The sequence below is a fragment of the Schistocerca piceifrons genome, chromosome 3 (assembly GCF_021461385.2).
Source record: "Schistocerca piceifrons isolate TAMUIC-IGC-003096 chromosome 3, iqSchPice1.1, whole genome shotgun sequence".
In the NCBI taxonomy this organism is placed as follows: Eukaryota; Metazoa; Arthropoda; class Insecta; order Orthoptera; family Acrididae; genus Schistocerca; species Schistocerca piceifrons.
This window is the reverse complement of record NC_060140.1, coordinates 808,112,817-808,135,508: the sequence shown is the minus strand read 5'-3', so window position 1 is coordinate 808,135,508 and position 22,692 is coordinate 808,112,817. Positions and strand designations below refer to the sequence as shown.

Sequence of the window (22,692 nt, the reverse complement as noted above, 5' to 3'; positions counted from 1 at the left end):
ATGTGTGATCGAGTTCTTGAATGTGAAATTTAAAACTTCGGCTTTCGTTTCACTGTCTTCAACTGCCACTCCAGACTGTTCAACGAGTGACTGAAAGGAGGCGTTAGACCCAGTCAGCGATTTTACGGAGGATCAAAATTTTCTCGGGTCCTCTGCCAGATCTTTTGCTAAGGTGTGGCGGTGGTAGTTGTTGTATGCTCCGCGCATGGATCTTTCCACAGACGCACGAATCCCTACTAAGCTTTGCTTTTCGTTATTTGCTCTTTTTCTTTTGAACCAAGAGTGCAACACCCTGTGCTTCCTCTGCATCTTCCGACTTTAGTTATTAAACCATGGTGGGTGTGTTCCATCCTTTATTCACTTATTAGTCACGCAACTCTATAGACCACGATTTACAATCTGCTTGAAGTTTGCCCATAATCCCTTTACGTCCTTCTTAGTGGAACTAAGTGACGTCAATTCACTGGCTAAGTGAGATGGTAACAACTGCTTACCTGTTCTGTCTAGCAGAAACACTCTCCTAATGAGATAATGATCGCTAATCCCCGTTTCTACGAGGTGCATTCAAGTTCTAAGGATTCCGATTTTTTTTCTCCAGACTGGAAAGAGATAGAAACATCTGCATTGTTTTAAAATGAGGCCGCGTTCATTGTCAATACGTCCCAGAGATGGCAGCACCATACGGCAGATGGAATTTTACCGCCAGCGGCGAGAATGAGAACTGTTTTAAATACTTAAAATGGCGACGTTTTCCTTACTTGAACAGCGTGCAATCATTCGTTTTCTGAATTTGCGTGGTGTGAAACCAATTGAAATTCATCGACAATTGAAGGAGACATGTGGTGATGGAGTTATGGATGTGTCGAAAGTGCGTTCGTGGGTGCGACAGTTTAATGAAGGCAGAACATTGTGTGACAACAAACCGAAACAACCTCGGGCTCGCACAAGCCGGTCTGACGACAAGATCGAGAAAGTGGAGAGAATTGTTTTGGGGGATCGCCGAATGACTGTTGAACAGATCGCCTCCAGAGTTGGCATTTCTGTGGGTTCTGTGCTCACAATCCTGCATGACGACCTGAAAATGCGAAAAGTGTCATCCAGGTGGGTGCCACAAATGCTGACGGACGACCACATGGCTGCCCGTGTGGCATGTTGCCAACCAATGTTGACGCGCAACGACAGCATGAATGGGACTTTCTTTTCTTCGGTTGTGAGAATGGATGAGACATGGATGCCATTTTTCAATCCAGAAACAAAGCGCCAGTCAGCTCAATGGAAGCACACAGATTCACCGCCACCAAAAAAATTTCGAGTAACCGCCAGTGCTGAAAAAATAATGGTGTCCATGTTCTGGGACAGCGAAGGCGTAACCCTTACCCATTGCGTTCCAAAGGGCACTACGGTAACAGGTTCATCCTACGAAAATGTTTTGAAGAACAAATTCCCTCCTGCACTGCAACAAAAACGTTCGGGAAGGGCTGCGCGTGTGCTGTTTCACCAAGACAACGCACCTGCACATCGAGCTAACGTTACGCAACAGTTTCTTCGTGATAACAACTTTGAAGTGATTCCTCATGCTCCCTACTCACCTAACCTGGCTCCTAGTGACTTTTTCCAACAATGAAAGACACTCTCCGTGGCCGCACATTCACCAGCCGTGCTGCTATTGCCTCAGCGATTTTCCAGTGGTCAAAACAGACTCCTAAAGAAGCCTTCGCCGCTGCCATGGAATCATCGCGTAAAGGTTGTGAAAAATGTGTACGTCTGCAGGGCGATTACGTCGAGAAGTAACGCCAGTTTCATCGATCTCGGGTGAGTAGTTAATTAAAAAAAAAAAATTTGGAGGCCTTAGAACTTGAATGCACCTCGTATACTGACATTGCCGATAAGGTCCGGCCTATTTGTAGCTACAAGATCTAAGATATGTCCATTGGGGGTGGGCTACCGAGCTAGCGCTCAAGACAGTTTTCAGAAAGCTTATTCAAAAGTATTTCGCATGACTGTCTGGCTGTACTTCCCGCGATGAGTCCGTAAACATCCCAATCTATGTGACTTCTGAAATTTTCCCGGCGTATTTCTTCTTCTAATAATTTCCGGGTATGCAGCCGGATCCCGTCGACATTCTGCCACGATATTTCGGCCCAGAGACGTCCGGCCATCATCAGGTGAGTACACAACTACTGAAGAGCCCAGGTGCAGTCGCGTATTTATGCCGAATCTCGCGCATGTGAAATGTACTGGCATCCTACAGCGCATGCTCTTCAGTAGTTGTGTACTCACCTGATGATGGCCGGACGTCTCTGGGCCGAAATATCGTGGCAGAATGTCGACGGGATCCGGCTGCATACCCGGAAATTATAAGAAGAAGAAATATGCCGGGAAAATTTCAGAAGTCACATCAAATACCTTTACGGGGAGGAGATGGTTCAGGATATCCACGTATTGGATAAATTACGTGAGAAAAGAGCCAGGTTGCTGTGTTCACTAAATTTTTTACTGAAATGTAGAGACAATAACTTGATTCCAACTTTCGCCAGAGTTGTTCATTTTATTAATAGTGTGGCTGCCAACAATATAAAACGCAAGGCGAGTCTGGCTTTAGTAAGAGAACGAATCCGTTTTACGCGTCGTGAGTTAGACGCTGTCGCCAGGAATTTATATTATTTACATCTGAAGATTTCAGCAAGATGTTCTTCCCTTAGTTGGGACTGGATTGACGGCGTATCCTGGGTCAAGGCAGACTGGGCTCACAGGGACAGTACGAACAGACAAAGTGCGAAGTTTAGCCAACTCGTAACACGAAAACCGCAAGAAGCTATCTCTGGACGATCCGTGGTGAACCTCACGGAGAAATCTTTTGACGATGCGATGATGTCAGTGCTTGCGAAAGGTTTAAACTTCGCTCCTACACCTGCCTCACTGCCTTTAACGGATTTCATCAGTTCCATTGAGGAAGCCATTAGACGTCTCCCTGTGGATTCTGCAGACGAAATTCGACGTGAATCTTGCCGAACGTTGTTGAAATGTGCGCCACAACGGAGTAACATCTCGCCAGCTGAAAGAGCTGCTCTCCGCAGCCTGAGAGAAGATACTAGCACAGTCGTACTGCCTGCGGATAAGGGTAACGCCACAGTTCTTCTGACAAGAGAAGCCTACAACGAGAAGATATATTGTCAGCTAAATGATTCTACGTACCGTAGAATTGAAAAGGACCCAACAAGCCGAATATCAAGGAAAACTACTACCCTTTTGAACGACTGTTCTCTACCTGAAGAAGTTATCAAGAGATTGAGACCACACAATGCAGTACCACCAAGACTCTACGGTCTTCCGAAGATACACAAGGATGGTGCCCCACTACGATTAATAGTGAGTAATATTGGTGCTGCGACCTATTCTACAGCAAAATATCTGGCCTCATTACTAAAGCCGTATGTGGGTAAGTGTCGCCACCATATACGTAATTCCGAGGATTTTGTCAGTCGCTTGAAGGAAGTTAAGCTTAGCAGCTCGGATTTATTAGTCAGCTTTGATGTGGTCTCACTTTTTACCAAAGTGCCTTTAATGGAATCATTACATCTTATTGGTAACTTATTCAGTGCAGAAATGACGGCCTTGTTTTAACATATACTCTCCTCAACGTACTTTTTATTCAATGACGAATTCTTTGAACAAACAGACGGCGTCGCCATGGGGAGCCCTTTGTCGCCTGTGGTAGCTAATCTCTTTATGGAGGACTTTGAGGAGAAAGCACTTGAATCTGCTGTTTTAAAGCCTACGGTCTTCTGGCGGTACGTAGATGATACTTTTGCTGTATGGCCTCATGGCAGACAGGAACTGGAGAAATTCCTTCATCACTTAAACTCATTACATGAGAACATCAAATTTACGATGGAGATTGAAAAAGAGGGCACTTTACCATTTCTAGACGTGCTAGTACGCCGTAAAAATGATGGGTCATTAGGACATTCTGTGTACAGGAAAGCGACTCACACAGATCTGTATCTCCAGGCGTCAAGCTGCCATCACCCAGCACGAACAGCCGGTGTTCTCAGTACCTTAATACATCGAGCGCATATAATATCGGATGATGAAAACCTCCACGCAGAATTAGAACACTTGGAGAAGGTTTTCAAAGAGAATGGCTACACTTCTCGCCAAATAAGGAAGGCCATGCGCAACTATCATAACAAGAAGCAACGCACTGAGGACGCAGATGATGACTTTAAATCAACTGCGTTCCTTCCATACGCCGGGAATGTGTCGTCGAAAATAGGCCGATTACTGAAGAAAAATAAAATCAAGGTTATCTTCCGTCCACCAGCAAAGAACCGGGCCCTGGTTGGATCCGTTAAAGACGATTTACAACTGAAGAAGGCAGGCGTCTACAAAATTCCCTGTGAATGTGGCGCTGCATATATTGGCCAGACGACAAGAACTGTCCATGAACGATGTATAGAACATGAAAGATACACCCGTCTGCGGCAACCGTCAAAATCGGCAGTAGCAGAGCACTGTATTTCTTTGGGACATTCAATGGAATACAATGTAACAAAAATTTTATCCCCGGTTTCCGGTTTTTGTGATTCCGTAATCAAGGAATCAGTGGAAATACGTCTTTCCAATAATCTTATAATTCGTGACAACGGCTTTCAGCTGGATAAAAATTGGAATCCTGTTATTAAAATTATACAATCACAGCGGAATCGACAGTGTCATTCGATACTCAATGACTAGATGGACCTTTATTTCCACCACCGAGGGCAGCACGTACAACTCGGCTATGCTGCGCATGTCAACACCTGACGCATGCGCTGTAGGATGCCAGTACATTTCACATGCGCGAGATTCGGCATAAATACCGCGACTGCACCTGGGCTCTTCAGTAGTTGTGTACTCACCTGATGATGGCCGGACGTCTCTGGGCCGAAATATCGTGGCAGAATGTCGACGGGATCCGGCTGCATACCCGGAAATTATTAGAAGAAAAAAAAATCCCAATCTATACTCGGTAGGTTAAAGTCGCCACTATTTAGTATTGCACGATCTGGGTCTTTCCGCGCAATTGACCGTCGATTGTCTTTGAATGACTCTAGAACTGTCACATCGCAGTGTGGTCGCCTTTAAAAACATCCACACATGTTACACGCGACTACATAACTTCACTGTCACACTTAACTTCGACCTCAATAGAGACAATATTTTTATCCGCGCCAATGAACACTCCCCTTCCTATGGCCTCTAATCTGTCTTTCCGATATACTCTCAACGACTCGCTAAATATCTCAGAGCTTTCCACTTACTTCCACATCGCGGAAATACCCAAATCATGCGATATTGGGTGGAGGTGACTACAACCTACAAAGTATCGAAGCATAGACTGGAACGTCTGTAAGTGGTACGACAGTTTTGCAGAGTACTTGTGAACACGTTTTCCGAAAATTGCCTTAAACAACTAATGATCTTACCTACAGTGTCAATATAGAAACGGTGATTAGTGATTATGATGTCATTATAACGTCGATGGTTACTTTCTTTCGCTACTGCCTTTATCCCGCATTGTGTGCTGGGTCGGCAGGGTTAAGTACGGAATTAGCATGGTTAATATTTTAGGGGTGGCCGGATGCCCTTCCTGCCGCCACCCCATAACCCCTGGGACGGAATTAGAGCACCCCACCTGTCTGCGTAGGGCAACGTCCTTGCCGCAGTGGATACACCGGTTCCCATGAGATCACCGAAGTTAAGCGCTGTCGGGAGTGGTTGGCACTTGGATGGGTGACCATCCAGGTCGCCATGCGCTGTTGCCATATTTCGGGGTGCACTCAGCCTCGTGATGCTTAGTGTTAAGTTAATGCGGATGAGTAGGCAAAACTGTCCTGTAACGTTAGAATACTGCAGTAGCACGGTGCAGCTTGACACAGCCACTTGGATTAAATATCCAGGCGTAACGTTGCAAAGCGATATGAAATAGAATGAGCACGTCAGGTTGGTAGTGAGAAGAACGCTCGACTTTGTTTCAATGAGAGAATTTGGGAAAGTTAGTTGGTTCGTTGGTTTGGGGAAGGTTAGGAACATTCCCGGCATTTGCCTGAAGCTGTTTGGGAAAATCACGGAAAACCTAAATCAGGATGGCCGGCCGCTGGTTTGAACCGTCGTCCTGCCGAATGCGAGTCCAGTTTTTGGGAAAGTATGGCGCATCCGTAAAGGAGACTGCTTGTAGAACGCTAGTGATATTCATTCTTGAGTACTGTTGGAGTGTTCGGAATCACCACCACCTCAGATTAAAGTAAATTTCGAAGTAATTCAGAGTAGACCTGGTAGATTTGTTACTGTTAGGTTCGAACAGCAGCCAAATGTTACGCAAACGGTTCGTAAACTCAAATAGGAATCCCTGGAGAGAATACGATGCTCTTTCCAAAAGACAGTATTTCGCAAATACTGGCATTTGAAGCTGACTGCAGAAGTATTCTACTGTGGCCGACGTACATTTTACGTAAGGACCATGAAGATAAGATGCAAGAAGTTAGGGCTCGTGCGAGGGGCGCTTAGACAGTTAGCTCTATTTGCTAGTGGAACAGGACAGGAAATGACTAGTACAGGTACAAGGTACTCTCCTCCACCATGCACATGTGCACAGCTTGTGGTCTAATGGCTAGCATTGCTGCCCCTGGATCACGGGGTCCCGCTTTCGATTCCCAGGCGGGTTGGGGATTTTCGCTGCCCGGGAACTAGGTGTCTGTGTTGCTCTCATCATTTCAACACCATCATTCGTGACAGTGGCTAAACTCGACTGTGTCAAAGTTGGGACTTAATACGGGCGCTGATTACTGTGCAGTTGAGAGCCCCACAAACCAGACATCAAAACATCATTGACCATGCACCGTACCGTTGTTGACGGAGTGCGTATGTAGATATACCGGGTGATAAAAAAGTCAGTATAAATTTGAAAACTTAATAAACCACGGAATAATGTAGATAAAGAGGTAAAAAGTGACACACATGCTTGGAATGACATGGGGTTTTATTAAAAAAAAAAGTATTGTTAGGCGCGTGAAAGATCTCTTGCGCGCGTCGTTTGGTGATGATCGTGTGCTCAGCCGCCACTTTCGTCATGCTTGGCCTCCCGGGTCCCCAGACCTCAGTCCGTGCGATTATTGGCTTTGGGGTTACCTGAAGTCGCAAGTGTATCGTGATCGACCGACATCTCTAGGGATGCTGAAAGACAACATCGACGCCAATGTCTCACCATAATTTCGGACATGCTTTACAGTGCTGTTCACAACATTATTCCTCGACTACAGCTATTGTTGTGGAATGATGGTGGACATATTGAGCATTTCCTGTAAAGAACATCATCTTTGCTTTGTCTTACTTTGTTATGCTAATTATTGCTATTCTGATCAGATGAAGCGCCATTTGTCGCACATTTTTTGAACTTTGTATTTTTTGGTTGTAATAAAAACCTATGTCATTCCATGTCAATTTGTACCTCTCTATCTACATTATTCCGTGATTTGTTCAGTTTTCAAATTTATACTGACTTTTTGATCACCCGGTAGATGAGGAAGATCCAACTAAGTTTCTGTGCACGTGGTAGAAAAAGACCATATCTAATGTTATCCAGGAACTGATTTTATACTTTAGAAGATATTGCCTTTATTTTGGTTACTGTCTTGTTTTCATTTCACAGTAACGATACTTTTTTCGTTTTCAGAAGGCTTGCTCTTTCAGTCTGTTGACGCTTCGAACCTAACCCCATACACGCTCATTGCTAGTGCAATTTTTTTTCCAGTGGTTTTGTTGAGTGTGTTGTGCTCTCCCTCCGACCTGTAAAAGCCGTCTGGCTGCCTCTCAGTCTGTTCGTGTCTTCGGATTCTGCGGACGGGCACCGCCTCCGGGATTTGCTGCTGCCTTTCCTTTGGGATTGGGCGCGTCATCCGGCCCTTTCCGGGATTACGGTGCGCTGACGCGGGAGCAGCCCCTGCACAGTTTGGAATGGAGGCCGCGTAAGCCTTCACAGCCTATGAACTTCGGTCGCGATTCTCCTCTCTCCCCGCGCGTCAACACCACATACGGCTCGCCGCGACGTTCTCTTCACTTCACTTCCCTAAGCTTCACATCTCTTGCGTTACCATTTTCGTCACCAGAAACTGACTGTAAAAAGAAAGTCTGGGGTAGCCAGTGGCCGTCTCCGGGTACGGCCCGTCTACATCTTCAAGGTGACCAACGGAAACCGGACATTTTTGAAATAGCTGTTACCACTACGCCTCTTCACCTCCCCTCTCTCAACCTCAGATTCTTTGAAGAGTCGAAATCACATGCGTAAAACAGCTTCAAACTTCTGTTCACAAATTTGCACTTCGTTTTGAGAAAAGCTAGTTTTTCACGCATCACTATATTTGTGATTTCATGTCTCCTGAGCGACGTGTCGTTCAGTGATGTTAGTTTACAGGTCCATTTAGTGGTATTGTGGATATTGTCTGTAAAATTCGTTGCGAATACAGATGTAGTAAAATAACTAATAAATTAAAACTTCATGCCTCATACTGAAGTTATACTGCATGAAAAGCGAAAATGTAGTACGCAAAAAACTTTTTGTCTTGTATTATTTTGTGGGAGATGTCAGCGGGAAAAGTTTGTTGGAAACGACTGAGTGCCCTCGTTCGTAAATACTGGATCAACTCTTAGAAAGTGCTACAGGTCTACGAGATTGCTTACACCTCGCTTGTTCCGGCCTCTTCTGGAGTACTGCCGTGCAGTGTGGGATCCTCATCAGATGAGACTGATGGAGGACATCGAAAAAGTCCAAAGAAGGGCAGTTCGTTTTGCATTATCGCGAAATAGGGGAGAGTGTGCCACAGATATTATACGTGAATTGGGGTGGCAGTCATTAAGACAAAGGTACATTTCCTTGCGGCAGGTTGCTGTCATAAAATTTCAATCATCAGCTTTCTCCTCAGATTGCGAAAATATTTTGTTGGCGCCCACCCACACAGGGAGAAATGACCATCATAATAAAATAAGAGAAATCGGAACTCTCATAGAAATATTTAAGTGTTCGTATTTCCTGTGAGCCGTTCGAGACTGGAACGGTAGAGAAATAGCCTATGCCAGGCACTTAATTATGAATTGCAGAGTAATCATGTGGGTGTTGCTCTAGAATATAGTCTTGGTAATTCTCAGACTGTCAGCTACTCCGCCACAAGAGAGGAGATTAATGTTTAACGTCCCACCGACAACGAGGTCATTAGAGATGGAGCACAAGTTCGGATAAGGGAACGGTACTGTGCAGAGGGGTGTGGCGCTGCATCTTGGTGCACTTAAGACCAAATAAAGTGCCTTATAATCTCTTAAATATATATGTTTTATACATCAAACTATTCAGGAAGATGTGCGCTACCAAACAGGCCTATTTTAAAAAAAAATTTTTTGACACCCTAACGCTCTTACGAGGTATAATCTTATGACAGTGGTTTAACACAGTAAGTCAAGTATTAAACTTAGAAACTGTGTTTATGTCTTGAGGCGCATCGAGCGAGGTGGCGCCGTGGTTAGCACACTGGACTCGCATTCGGGAGGACGTCGGTTCAAACCCGCGTCCGGCCATCCTGATTTAGGTTTCCTGTGATTTCGCTAAATAGCTGCAGGCAAATGCGGAGATGATTCCTTTGAAAGGGCACGGCCAATTTCCTACCCCATGGTTCCCTAATCCGAGCTTGTGCTCAATCTCCAATGACTTCCTTGTCGACGGGATCTTAAACACTAATATCGTCTCTTGAGGCAGTCTGAAAATTACCCAGACCATTTCTAGATCAACATGTGCATGGTTACTCTGCAATTCACAATTAAGCAAAAAGCTCATGTGGACATACGGCGGCAAATACTTTCCATTGGAGGTACATGCACTTGGAGATAGAGAAAAAAAGATTTTGGTTCTGTACGTTTCAGTGACGGAAAGCACGCATGGGAACACATCAGAGAAGTGGTAATGTTCTGTCTGCACTAGTGTTTTAGCTCTACACCCAAAGTGTGAACTAAGGTACTATCATGTAATAGCGACATTACTCTTCGTACTACCAAACGCGCATCCTCCAGCAGGGCAGTCAGTGTCACCCGCAGGAGGTGCGTCACCTGTCCAGTGTTGTGGACGAGTGATTGGTCCCAAGAGGCGGTCGCGAACAATCCCCACCCACACACTGAGGCTGAACCAGTGCTGATGATCCGCTGCCACCATGGGGGTTTTCCGTACCACAGGTCGGTGTTGTGAAGGCTGATGGTACCGCCTCTCGTAGAGATAGCCTCATCTGTGAATAGGATGGATGACAAAGTCCCAGCACGGTGGTGGCCTGTGCGACGAAACAGCGGTAGGTAAGAAGGCCTGCACGCGCTGTAAGTGATACAGATAGCGGCGGCTGTCGTGAAGAATGTGTCACATGGTGGTCTGGTTTATGCCATGAAGCACTTTGTTTCCATTTAGCGAAATCAGACTGTATACTATACAAACCACTGTGAAGTGCATGAAACAGAAAACATGTTATCACTGCGCTCTGTTTCATCAATGCAAGTTGTGTGTCGTTAAATAGCTTAAAGTGCCAGAATGTGAACGAGAGGACTTGACCATTCAGATGAAAGTGCTAATTGAAAACAAAAAAATAAAATCTGCTGATGACTGATATTCATTTTCATTTGAGAAAAGAGGTCAGTAACAGTACCCTACTGGGTAGTGATAATCGTCGCTACATGTAATAGTGCGAAGTGTAATTGGCATTGTTTGCCGTAGTTGGTCCGTTTCATTCAAGTTTTAGGAGTCACTACTGTGACTGTTGACATTCATGGCTAAATGTTAAGTGCACATGTCCAGAACTCTCTCGCATTCACAGCTAATAAAACAACGTATACTCAACATACGAAATGTTTCCCCGAACAGGATGAAGCGGTTCCAGACACTCCAATGGTATCAATAGATGTGGTTCGTTGCATGTTTCCAGGAAGGGTAATTTCACATTTTGTCGATATCCCAGGGCCCCTTGATCTGATCAGTTGCGATTCTACTTAGCACAAGTTCCGCAGATAACATATCTACATTCGCAAAGACCGCACTTAATCCGGACTGAGGGAGGCAATCAACAAGAAAGTAAGAAAGGTTGTCTGAAGTGTCGGAACGTTTATACTGGGATTTTCAGCAAAGCCATGAAAATTGTCCCCCCCCCCCCCTCCCAACTCCCCATGAACCATGGACCTTGCCTTTGGTGGGGAGGCTTGCGTGCCTCAGAGATACAGATAGCCGTACCGTAGGTGCAACCACAACGGAAGGGTATCTGTTGAGAGGCCAGACAAACGTGTGGTTCCTGAAGAGGGGCAGCAGCCTTTTCAGTAGTTGCAGGGGCAACAGTCTGGATGATTGACTGATCTGGCCTTGTAACATTAACCAAAACGGCCTTGCTGTGCTGGTACTGTGAACGGTTGAAAGCAAGTGGAACTATGGCCGTAATTTTTCCCGAGGGCATGCAGCGTTACTGTATGGTTAAATGATGATGGCGTCCTCTTGGGTAAAATATTCCGGAGGGGGGACTACTCAAGAGGACGTCGTTATCAGGAGAAAGAAAACTGGCATTCTACGGATCGGAGCGTGGAATGTCAGATCCCTTATTCGGGCAGGTAGGTTAGAAAATTTAAAAACGTAAATGGATAAGTTACAGTTAGATATAGTGGGAATTAGTGAAGTCCGGTGGCAGGAGGAAGAAGACTTCTGGTCAGGTGAATACAGGGTTATAAATACAAAATCAAATAGGGGTAAGCAGGAGTAGGTTTAATAATGAATAAAAAGATAGGAGTGTGGGTAAGCTACCACAAACAGCATAGCGAACGTATTATAGTGGCCAAGATAGATACGAAGCCCACACCTACTACAGTAGTACAAGTTTATATGCCAACTAGCTCTGCAGATGACGAAGAAATTGAAGAAATGTATGATGAGATAAAAGAAATTATTCAGGTAGTGAAGGGAGACGAAAATTTAATAGTCATGGGTGACTGGAATTGGACAGTAGGAAAAGGGAGAGAAGGATACATAGTAGGTGAATATGGATTGGGGGTAAGAAATGAAAGAGGAAGCCGTCTCTTAGAATTTTGCACAGAGCATAACTTAATCATAGCTAACACTTGGTTCAAGAATCATAAAAGAAGGTTGTATACATAGAAGAATCCTGGAGATACTAGGAGGTATCAGATAGATTATATAATGGTAAGACAGAGATTTAGGAACAAGGTTTTAAATTGTAGGACATTTCCAGGGGCAGATGTGGACTCTCACCACAATCTATTGGTTATGAACTGTAGATTAAAACTGAAGAAATTGCAAAAAGGTGGGAATTTAAGCAGATGGGACCTGGATAAACTGACTAAACCAGCGGTTGTACAGAGTTTCAGGGAGAGCATAAGGGAACAATTGACAGGAATGGGGGAAAGAAATACAGTAGAAGACGAATGGGTAGCTCTGAGGGATGAAGTAGTGAAGGCAGCAGAGGATCAAGTAGGTAAAAAGACGAGGGCTAGTAGAAATCCGTGGGTAAAAGAAGAAATATTGAATTTAATTGATGAAAGGAAAAAATATAAAAATGCAGTAAATGAAGCAGGCAGAAAGGAATACAAACGTCTCAGAAATGAGATCGACAGGAAGTGCAAAATGGCTAAGTAGGCATGGCTAGAGGACAAATGTAAGGATGTGGAGGCTTATCTCACTAGGGGTAAGATAGATACAGCCTACAGGAAAATTAAAGAGACCTTAGGAGAAAAGAGAGCCACTTGTATGAATATCAAGAGCTCAGATGGAAACCCAGTTCTAAGCAAAGAAGGGAAAGCTGAAAGGTGGAAGGAGTATATAGAGGGTCTATACAAGGGCGATGTACTTGAGAACAATATTATGGAAATGGAAGAGGATGTAGACGAAGATGAAATGGGAGATACGATACTGCGTGAAGAGTTTGACAGAGCACTGAAAGACCTGAGTCGAAACAAGGCCCCGGGAGTAGACAACATTCCATTAGAACTACTGACGGCCTTGGGAGAGCCAGTCCTGACTAAACTCTACCATCTGGTGAGCAAGATGTATGAGACAGGCGAAATACCCTCAGATTTCAAGAAGAATATAATAATTCCAATCCCAAAGAAAGCAGGTGTTGACAGCTGTGAAAATTACCGAACTATCAGATTAATAAGTCACAGCTGCAAAATACTAACACGAATTCTTTACAGACGAATGGAAAAACTAGTAGAAGCCGACCTCGGGGAAGATCAGTTTGGATTCCGTAGAAATATTGGAACACGTGAGGCAATACTGACCCTACGACCTACCTTAGAAGCTAGATTAAGGAGAGGCAAACCTACGTTTGTAGCATTTGTAGACTTAGAGAAAGCTTTTGACAATGTTGACTGAAATACTCTCTTTCAAATTCTAAAGGTGGGAGGGGTAAAATACAGGGAGCGAAAGGATATTTACAATTTGTACAGAAACCAGATGGCAGTTATAAGAGTCGAGGGGTGTGAAAGGGGAGCAGTGGTTGGGAAGGGAGTGAGACAAGGTTGTAGCCTCTCCCCGATGTTATTCAATCTGTATATTGAGCAAGCAGTAAAGGAAAGAAAAGAAAAAATTCGTAGTAGGTATTAAAATCCATGGAGAAGAAATAAAAACTTTGAGGTTCGCCGATGACATTGTAATTCTGTCAGAGACAGCAAGGGACTTGGAAGAGCAGTTGAATGGAATGGACAGTGTCTTGAAAGGAGGATATAAGATGAACACCAGAAAAAGCAAAACAAGGATAATAGAATGTAGTCGAATTAAGTCGGGTGATGCTGAGGGAATTAGATTAGGAAATGAGAGACTTAAAGTAGTAAAGGAGTTTTGCTATTTGGGGAGCAAAATAACTGATGATGGTGGAAGTAGAGAGGATATAAAAAGTAGACTGGCAATGGCAAGGAAAGCGTTTCTGAAGAAGAGAAATTTGTTAACATCGAGTATAGATTTAAGTGTCAGGAAGTCGTTTCTGAAAGTGTTTGTATGGAGTGCAGCCATGTATGGAAGTGAAACATGGACGATAACTAGTTTGGACAAGAAGAGAATAGAAGCTTTCGAAATGTGGTGCTACAGAAGAATGTTGAAGATTAGGTGGGTAGAGCACGTAACTAGTCAGGAGGTATTGAACAGAATTGGGGAAAAGAGGAGTTTGTGGCACAACTTGACTAGAAGAAGGGATCGGTTGGTAGGACATGTTCTGAGGCATCAAGGGATCACCGATTTAGTATTGGAGAGCAGCGTGGAGGGTAAAAATCGTAGAGGGAGACCAAGAGATGAATACACTACGCAGATTCAAAAGGATGTAGGTTGCAGTAGGTACTGGGAGATGAAGGAGCTTGCACAGGATAGATTATCATGGAGAGCTGCATCAAACCAGTCTCAGGACTGAAGACCAGAACAACATGAAAATTGTGTTCGAGCGAGAGAAAATCATCCGTGTGCTGTTATGTTTAAATCGTATGTGCAGTAAAATGACATGTAATTACAGAGTTTTCATGTAATAAAATCGTTGTTCTATTGAAAAGCAGGTTGATAGTATTGATTTTAAAATCTAACGTTTACCGTCGATTGTCCTACATACCCGCACTATGCAACCCACCATCTAGTATTTGGCAGGCGGCGTATAGCGCGTCACGATTATTTTCTTCTTCATCCTATTCTGTTCGCGAAAGAACAAATTCATATCCGAAATTCTCTAATTTTAGCGTACTACTCATTACGAATGTTTTTTTTCCCCTAAGGACGTAATATTAAACCATATCATTAAGCGAACCTGGAAGAACGAGTGCTCGGAACAGCAATTAGCCAGTTAATTGGGGCATGTGTTTTTACGTTCATTTGAGTGTGGCTCGATCGATGGCCATGCCGTACGACGTGCTCATAGCTCTCAGTGAAGCAACAGCGGGCGTCCACAGGGTGCCCATGCACAGTGGCGAGCGACGATTGCTTGCTCTTGTCTGCAGCCGTGACCGAAGGGGCTGGTTTTCAGTAATAGTGGACTGAATGGACAATTAGTGACGGACGCTGAATTTTGTAGTCGGCTTACTTGAACGTTAAGACTTTCTAGTGACGTCAGCAGCCGACCGTGGTGGCCGAGCGGTTCTAGGCGCTTCAGTCCGGAACCGCGCGACCGCTACGGTCGCAGGTTCGAATCCTGCCTCGGGCGTGGATGTGTGTGATGTCCTTAGGTTGGTTAGGTTTAAGTAGTTCTAGGTCTAGGGGATTGATGACCTCAGATGTTGAGTCCCATAGTACTCTGAGCCATTTGAACCATTTTGACGTCAGCAGCGTTACGATAGGAAACTGATACTGTGTGAGATGCTATCAAGACGCACCACTTACTATAGAATAGGAAAAAGAGGTTCAAAAATGGTTCAAATGGCTCTGAGCACTATGGGACTTAACATCTGTGGTCATCAGTCCCCTGTAACTTAGAACTACTTAAACCTAACTAACCTAAGGACATCACACACATCCATGCCCGAGGCAGGATTCGAACCTGCGACCGTAGCGGTCACACGGTTCCAGACTGAAGCGTCTAGAACCGCACGGCCACACCGACCGGCGGGAAAAGAGGACCCATTGTGAATGCTCGCATTTGAGTCAAAAGTTACTCATTCCGCTGTTAAAGCCAAAATTTGTGACCAGTTTTGGGAGTTATTTGAATCTGGCGAAATTTAGGAGGCGGTCGATAGCATTCCTAACTGCGTGTAGGAGACGAGTCGTGGGCTCACACCGACGAATGTGATGTTCAGAACTGTTAATGCTGATCAGGTTGGACGTTAGTGATTCACTGTATAGAAAGCTTACAAGAGTTTTAAAGTGCTTTTCCCGTTCCTCCCAGGAACCACCTACACGCTTTCCACGTAAAAATGTGATTTCTGTGTTAACAGTAAACCTTAGTACTTGACACAAGGGTGCCTTTTTCCCCGCGTTGATTCCTAATGTGTCTTGTTATCCATGGTTTCAGATTTGTAAGCAGTCACAGGGCCTGGCCCGTTGTTTAACTCATGAGTATCTGTAGTGCCGTATTGTGGGTTAACGTGTCTTTGGTTTCCAGTGCGCCGATTTTCGTTACTTTACTGCAAAGGATTTCCAGTCTATTTGAAATTGCTGCATATCAAAGCAGCTCCCTTGGGGATGCCACCGTTCCTCAAAGACCACTCCAGGAGCATTCAAGACACTATATGACAGTGTTCGTACTATAGAACGACGCAAGTCGAGATTCAAGGCTCTCAAGGCCGTCGATGTGGAAATCATCTCTGCAGAACTACTAAAAACATAGCAACCTCCCTAATGTGAAATATTTTGGGCAAAAGGCCTTCGTCGTAATTTAGAATCGTTCACTGGTGTCCCATTTACAAGTTCAATTACAACTCGCATTTGCATCGTAGTTACCGTCTAACCAGTTAGCTGTGCGTGTTGTAGATGGGTTGACGAATCTGAACATTAATCGTCTAACGATGAGAACAGTGAATCTCTAATGCATTGCTCCTGTGCGAACTCTAAAGTGTGGTGAAAGCACACAGTTCTAACGAGTCAATATAGTAATCACTATCTCTCACGCATAGACGTGGATATTAATATTGAAAGCATTAAACTCTGAGTTAGTGTGTTTCCCTGTTCAGATGTCCTAAGGGATCTTCTCAAGACGAGCACACATTTCCTGTATTCATTATGGATAATCTTCTTTATTTTACCTGTGATAATGTAGATCCGCCAGGAATAGGTGGAGCCGCAAAAACAAGTCATGAAGGGGTATTTGTTGTTAAAACGATTGAGAGCAGTGGTCGACAAACTGCGACCCGAATCAGGAATGTATTTGTGCAGCCTGCGGTTTTCGGGCGTATTTTATAGCAATACGCGTCTAGCAACCAACAGCCGAATCTAAAAACTTCAGCTAACATTGCGAACTTCTTGAGAGTAGATTTCTTGCTCAATAAGAAGCATAAATACTTGAAAGAGACTAAAATTTTTAGATGAACTTGTATTAATTGACGTGGGTGACGTCGGCCATGAGGTAAATAAAGTTGGTCGCTTACCTCAGGGGCAGGGCGGTAAGTAGTGCGGGGTTCGAGGATATTAGAGACGGAATGTTTTATTGTTTGTCTTCTAGTATTGATAGTTCGTAGACGGGAACAATTTGAACCAGTCATTTTTTGAAGAAATAAACAGTCTCGGCTTCAAAAAAGGCTTTACGGTATTATTTTATATTTTGCCAACAATGCGTTTCGCCTGCTTAAAGGTATCTTCAGATTGGCTGGCAGAAAAGGTGTTAAACACATAAGCTGCCTTCTGTGCAGATATCTTTGCAAGCCAACACCGTTGTCAGTATTTTAAGAATATTGCGTGGTGTCCTGATGTAAAATACTGACAACGGTGTTGCCTGCTAAGACATTTCCATGGATGGCATCCATGTGTTTAACACCTGTTGTGCCAGCCATTCTGAGGGTACCTTAAAGAAGGCGAAACATGTCATTGGCAAAATATAAAATAATGACGCCTGTTTTGTAGCCAAGACTGTTTGTTTCTTCAAATCATTTATCACTGGTTGCTTTATCATCCCACCATGAATTCAAAAATGGTGTACCAGTCAGTTACTATGGTATAAACTTCGAATGGAAGCAACATGGATTCATGAATGCAGATAATAGAGATGGTTATCTTCAAAAGTTGAACATATCTGAAGCAAGGAATATGAAATTAAATTAAGGCTGTATAAGAAAAATGACAATTTAGTGAAGATTTATGATTGTGTCTCATGTTTCGTAATGCATTTAAATGTAAGTACAGTTGTTGTTGTTGTTGTTCGATTACTCATCCACTCACATAGACAACTTAACACTTCACCGGGAAATTACAGTGTCAGTTCTGAGTTCACTGATAGTGGCTGCAATTTTAACGACTTGTATTTGGAGGATGGTGGCCAACTTATCATGCCATTCTTATAGCTTGTCTAAACCCCAGGAGCGATTTCATCCAAATTTAGCACACAAACAACAAACCTCACGAATATCACTGTTGTTGGGTCTATAACCTCTTAGCTTCAATGGGAATGGAGATACGGCTGTCAGGCATGACAGGCATATTGTGTGGGAATGGTATTGGCCTGCCTCATTGACATGCTTTGCAGGGCAGTCTATATGTCGAGGACAAGAAACAGTTTTGCAGCCCCCATCATGTATGCTGCGCTGCGTGACAGGTGTGTTTTGTTGGAGTAGTATCGGTCTGTCTTGAGGAGTTGCACGTGTGGATGGGCACGTCTGGGCTGAGAGACTTGGTTGTGGGGGGGGGGGGGGGGAGAAGATGCACAGACAGAGATGACCGAGAGAGAGGAGGAGGGGTTGGTAGAGAGAGGGCGAGGGAATAATAGAACCCAGTACGTTGTCCTCAACGGTGAGTGTTCATCGGAGGTGAGGGTATCATCTGGAGTGCCCCAGGGAAGTGTGGTAGGTTCGCTGTTGTTTTCTATCTACATAAATGATCTTTCGGATAGGGTGGATAGCAATGTGCGGCTGTTTGCTGATGATGCTGTGGTGTATGGGAAGGTGTCGTCGTTGAGTGACTATAGGAGGATACAAGATGACTTGGACAGGATTTGTGATTGGTGTAAAGAATGGCAGCTAACTTTAAATATAGATAAATGTAAATTAATGCAGATGAATAGGAAAAAGAATCCTGTAATATTTGAATACTCCATTAGTAGTGTAGCGCTTGACAGTCACGCCGATTAAATATTTGGGCGTAACACTGCAGAGAGATATGAAGTGGGACAAGCATGTAATGGTAGTTGTGGGGAAGGCGGGTAGTCGTCTTCGGTTCATTGGTAGAATTTTGGGAAGATGTGGTTCATCTGTAAAGGAGACCGCTTATAAAACACTAATACGACCTATTCTTGAGTACTGCTCGAGCGTTTGGGATCCCTATCAGGTCGGATTGAGGGAGGACATAGAAGCAACTCAGAGGCGGGCTGCTAGATTTGTTACTGGTAGGTTTGATCATCACGCGAGTATTACGGGAATGCTTCAGGAACTCGGGTGGGAGTCTCTGGAGGAAAGGAGGCGTTCTTTTCGTGAATCGCTACTGAGGAAATTTAGCGAACCAGCATTTGAGGCTGACTGTAGGTCTGCCGCCAACTTACATTTCGCGGAAAGACCACGAAGATAAGATATGAGAGATTAGGGCAGTCATTTTTCCCTCGTTCTGTTTGGGTGTGGAACAGGGAGAGAAAATGATACTTGTGGTACGAGGTACCCTCCGCGATGCAGCGTATGGTGGATTGCAGAGTATGGATGTAGATGTAGATAGAGGAGTGAGTGGAGGGGGTCTAGAGGAGAGGGAAGAGGGACAGAGAGAGGGGGGAGAGGGACAAAGAGAGGGGGGAGATTGGACAGACACAGAGAGAGAGGGGGATGAGGGCATGGGAGTGGGAGCAGAGAGGAAGTCGCAAGAGGAAGGCTAGTTAATAATAAGTTCAGTAGGTATGTGGCCCGATGTGCCACCCCATGATATTGGTATTTGCTCTTGAGCAAAAAATTTGACAAACAGTAATTTACTCTTGATTAATCAATAGTCAGACCAATTTTGTTTTTACCTCTCAACAAAAATTTTGCTCCCCAGGGGTTAATTAGGTACTCCTACAGCATATTAGGATGCTCGGTTGCGTTGCTTTAATATTGGCATTATTTCTGTAACCTGTACGCGGAGAGATTGCCGGCCTTGACAGCTCGTACTGTCTGTCGGGCAGTGTAGGGGTGCGGGTGGCTGCTGTGAAGTTCGTCTGAGTTGCCGCGGCCGGCCGCCCTGGTGATACGTTATCGGCGCCTCGCGCCAGTGGCTCGCGCAAATCCCGCCGCCCGCGATGAGGGCGGACTTGTTTGCTCACGGCGGGAGGTGCCGCGACTGGCGGGCCAGATAGCGCGCGGGACGCCGCCAAGGGAAACACCACACGCCGGCTGTCCCGATAACACTGCTGCGCGCGCAGCCGCTGTTCTCTCTCTCCTGCAGTCTCACTCGAGGCTCCTCTCCTCCGTGTACAAGTGGGTGGTTAATATCACGCACTGACGTGGTCCTAGTGAGGGGTAGGCCCCGTTTCCATACAGGAGCAGTATCTACTGACGCACCTTACACATGGGCGGAACGCAATTTTTATCGCCAGCATACATTGCATCTTAAGTGACGTGACGCAGTTGTACTTACATGTAAATCTCCGTCTACAGGGTCGGCGAGAAGCCCCCGTACCTTGCAACCATGTTTGGCATCAAATGTTGTTATGCTATTTGGTAGCTGGGTTACTTCTTATCAATTATTGGAGTTCATTCTCACATGTTTCCGCAGTCGAATTTTAATTTGTAGCCACGGCAGACGTGAGCGGTCATAGTTACACTATTTAGGAGCGCTTAGTGATAAATGTGTGGGTGCAAGAACGACAACACACACAGCAGACAGTGAGACAGATTGTGGGAGCATTCCAGGAAAGACTTTAAGAGGCTCCACCGCGATAGGCAACGTTTCTAGATTGGGAAAGATATGCTTTTGGTGGTGTTAAAGACGGGCAGCGGAGTGGAAGGAAGAAGACGCGAGAAGAAAAATGCAGCGGAATCTTTGCTTCGATTCAACAATCTCCTGTGAGGTCGACTCGTAGACGTGCTTCGGAAGTCGATATCCCGACGACAACAGTGAGAGATCACATGAGAAAACGAAGTATTGCGATATGCTGTCGAGGATGCACTTCGCACTATAACACTGGACGTGCTCAAAAATATGGCAACAAGAACATTGAAGCTAATGGAAATTTGTGTATAGCATGATGAGGACCATATCAGCATACTGGACACTTCATACATAAGTATGCACCGGGTGATCAAAAAGTCAGTATAAATTTGAAAACTGAATAAATCACGGAATAATGTAGATAGAGAGGTAAAAATTGACACACATGCTTGGAATGACGTGGGGTTTTATTAGAACCAAAAAAAATGCAAAAGTTCAAAAAATGTCCGACCGATGGCGCTTCAACTGATCAGAATAGCAATAATTAGCATAACAAAATAAGACAAAGCAAAGATGATTTTCTTTACAGGAAATGCTCAATATGTCCACCATCATTCCTCAACAATAGCTGTAGTCGAGGAATAATGTTGTGAACAGCAATGTAAAGCATGTCCGGAGTTATGGTGAGGCATTAATATTGTCTTTCAGTGTCCCTAGAGATGTCGGTCGACCACGATACACTTGCGACTTCAGGTAACCCCAAAGCTAATAATCGCACGGACTGAGGTCTGGAGACCTGGAAGGCCAAGCATGACGAAAGTGGCGGCTGAGCACATGATCATCACCAAACGACGCGCGCAAGAGATCTTTCACGCGTCTAGCAATATGGGGTGGAGAGCCATCCTGCATAAACATCGTACGTTCCAGCAGATGTTTATCAGCCAGGCTGGGGATGATGCGATCCTTTAACATATCGGCGTACCTCTCACCCGTCACGGTAGCAGTTACAAAACCAGAATCACGCATTTCCTCGAAGAAAAAAGGCCCGATAACGGTAGATGTGGTAAATCCAACCCATACCGTGACTTTCTCGTCGTGCAATGGAGTTTCCACGACAGTTCTAAGATTTTCGGTAGCCCAAATTCTGCAGATTTGGGCGTTGACAGACCCTCGGAGCGTGAAATGAGCTTCGTCAATCCACAACACGTTACTCAACCAATCGTCATCTTCCGCCATCTTTTGAAACGCCCACACTGCAAATGCCCTCCGCTTCACTAAATCGCCAGGTAACAGTTCATGATGCCGATGGATTTTGTACGGATAGCATCGGAGGGTACGCCTCAGTGCCAACCAAACAGTAGTGTATGAAATGCCGGTGCGACGTGCGACTGCACGAGCGCTGACTTCCCCGTGCATAGACGAACCCGCTACAGTCTCCATTTCTTCCTGAACTGTCTCAGCAGCATAAGAACTTGTGCTCGGTCGGCCACTACGGGGTCTATCGTCTAAACAACCCGTGGCTTCGAACTTCGAAATCATTCTCGCCACAGCTTCATTTGTCAACGGACCTTTAAGTTACGTTGTGCAATACGCGACAGTTGGCTGCGACTGCGACGCTGCCCCCTCCTCTTTTCCCACCCTGGCAGACGGCGACACGGCCGCAACACGACTGGAGTCGTCGCTGTTTCCCAAGCTCCGGTCGGCGGCGGCGGATTCAAATACATAAGAAAAATAAGAATTCCGATTTTCTTGCTGTAAAAAATACTCTATGTTAATGCAACAAAGTTACATCGGCTCCCAGAGTTAGTTTTTCGATACAGATTCACCTTTTACTTTAAAAAATTGAAAAGTATCTCTTCCGGTTTCGCGTGTTTTTTTCGCTGTATATTACTTCTCTATCTATTATGAGGAAAGTAAAAGGCACAAAAAATTGATGTTTGCGTATCTTACAGTTTCACATCACAGCTTGATAATGAGGTGTCTATTTTTCGGACATTCGTCACAGTTATTCCGGTACTTAATTTACAAGTAACCTACTGCATAAAATTTGAATTGTGTACAGTGAAAAATGTGGTCACTGGCTACTTTACGTATGGTTCACGTTAGCTCATACATCGTTGCCGATG

The 22,692-nt window shown here is 44.7% G+C and overlaps 1 protein-coding gene and 1 pseudogene across 1 annotated transcript in view; both read left to right on the top strand.

The window, feature by feature from the left end:
* LOC124789078 (beta-2-syntrophin-like) overlaps window positions 1-22,692 on the top strand; it is a 335,827-nt gene that overhangs the window by 36,707 nt on the left and 276,428 nt on the right.
* Window positions 5,690-5,807, top strand: LOC124790388 (annotated as a pseudogene).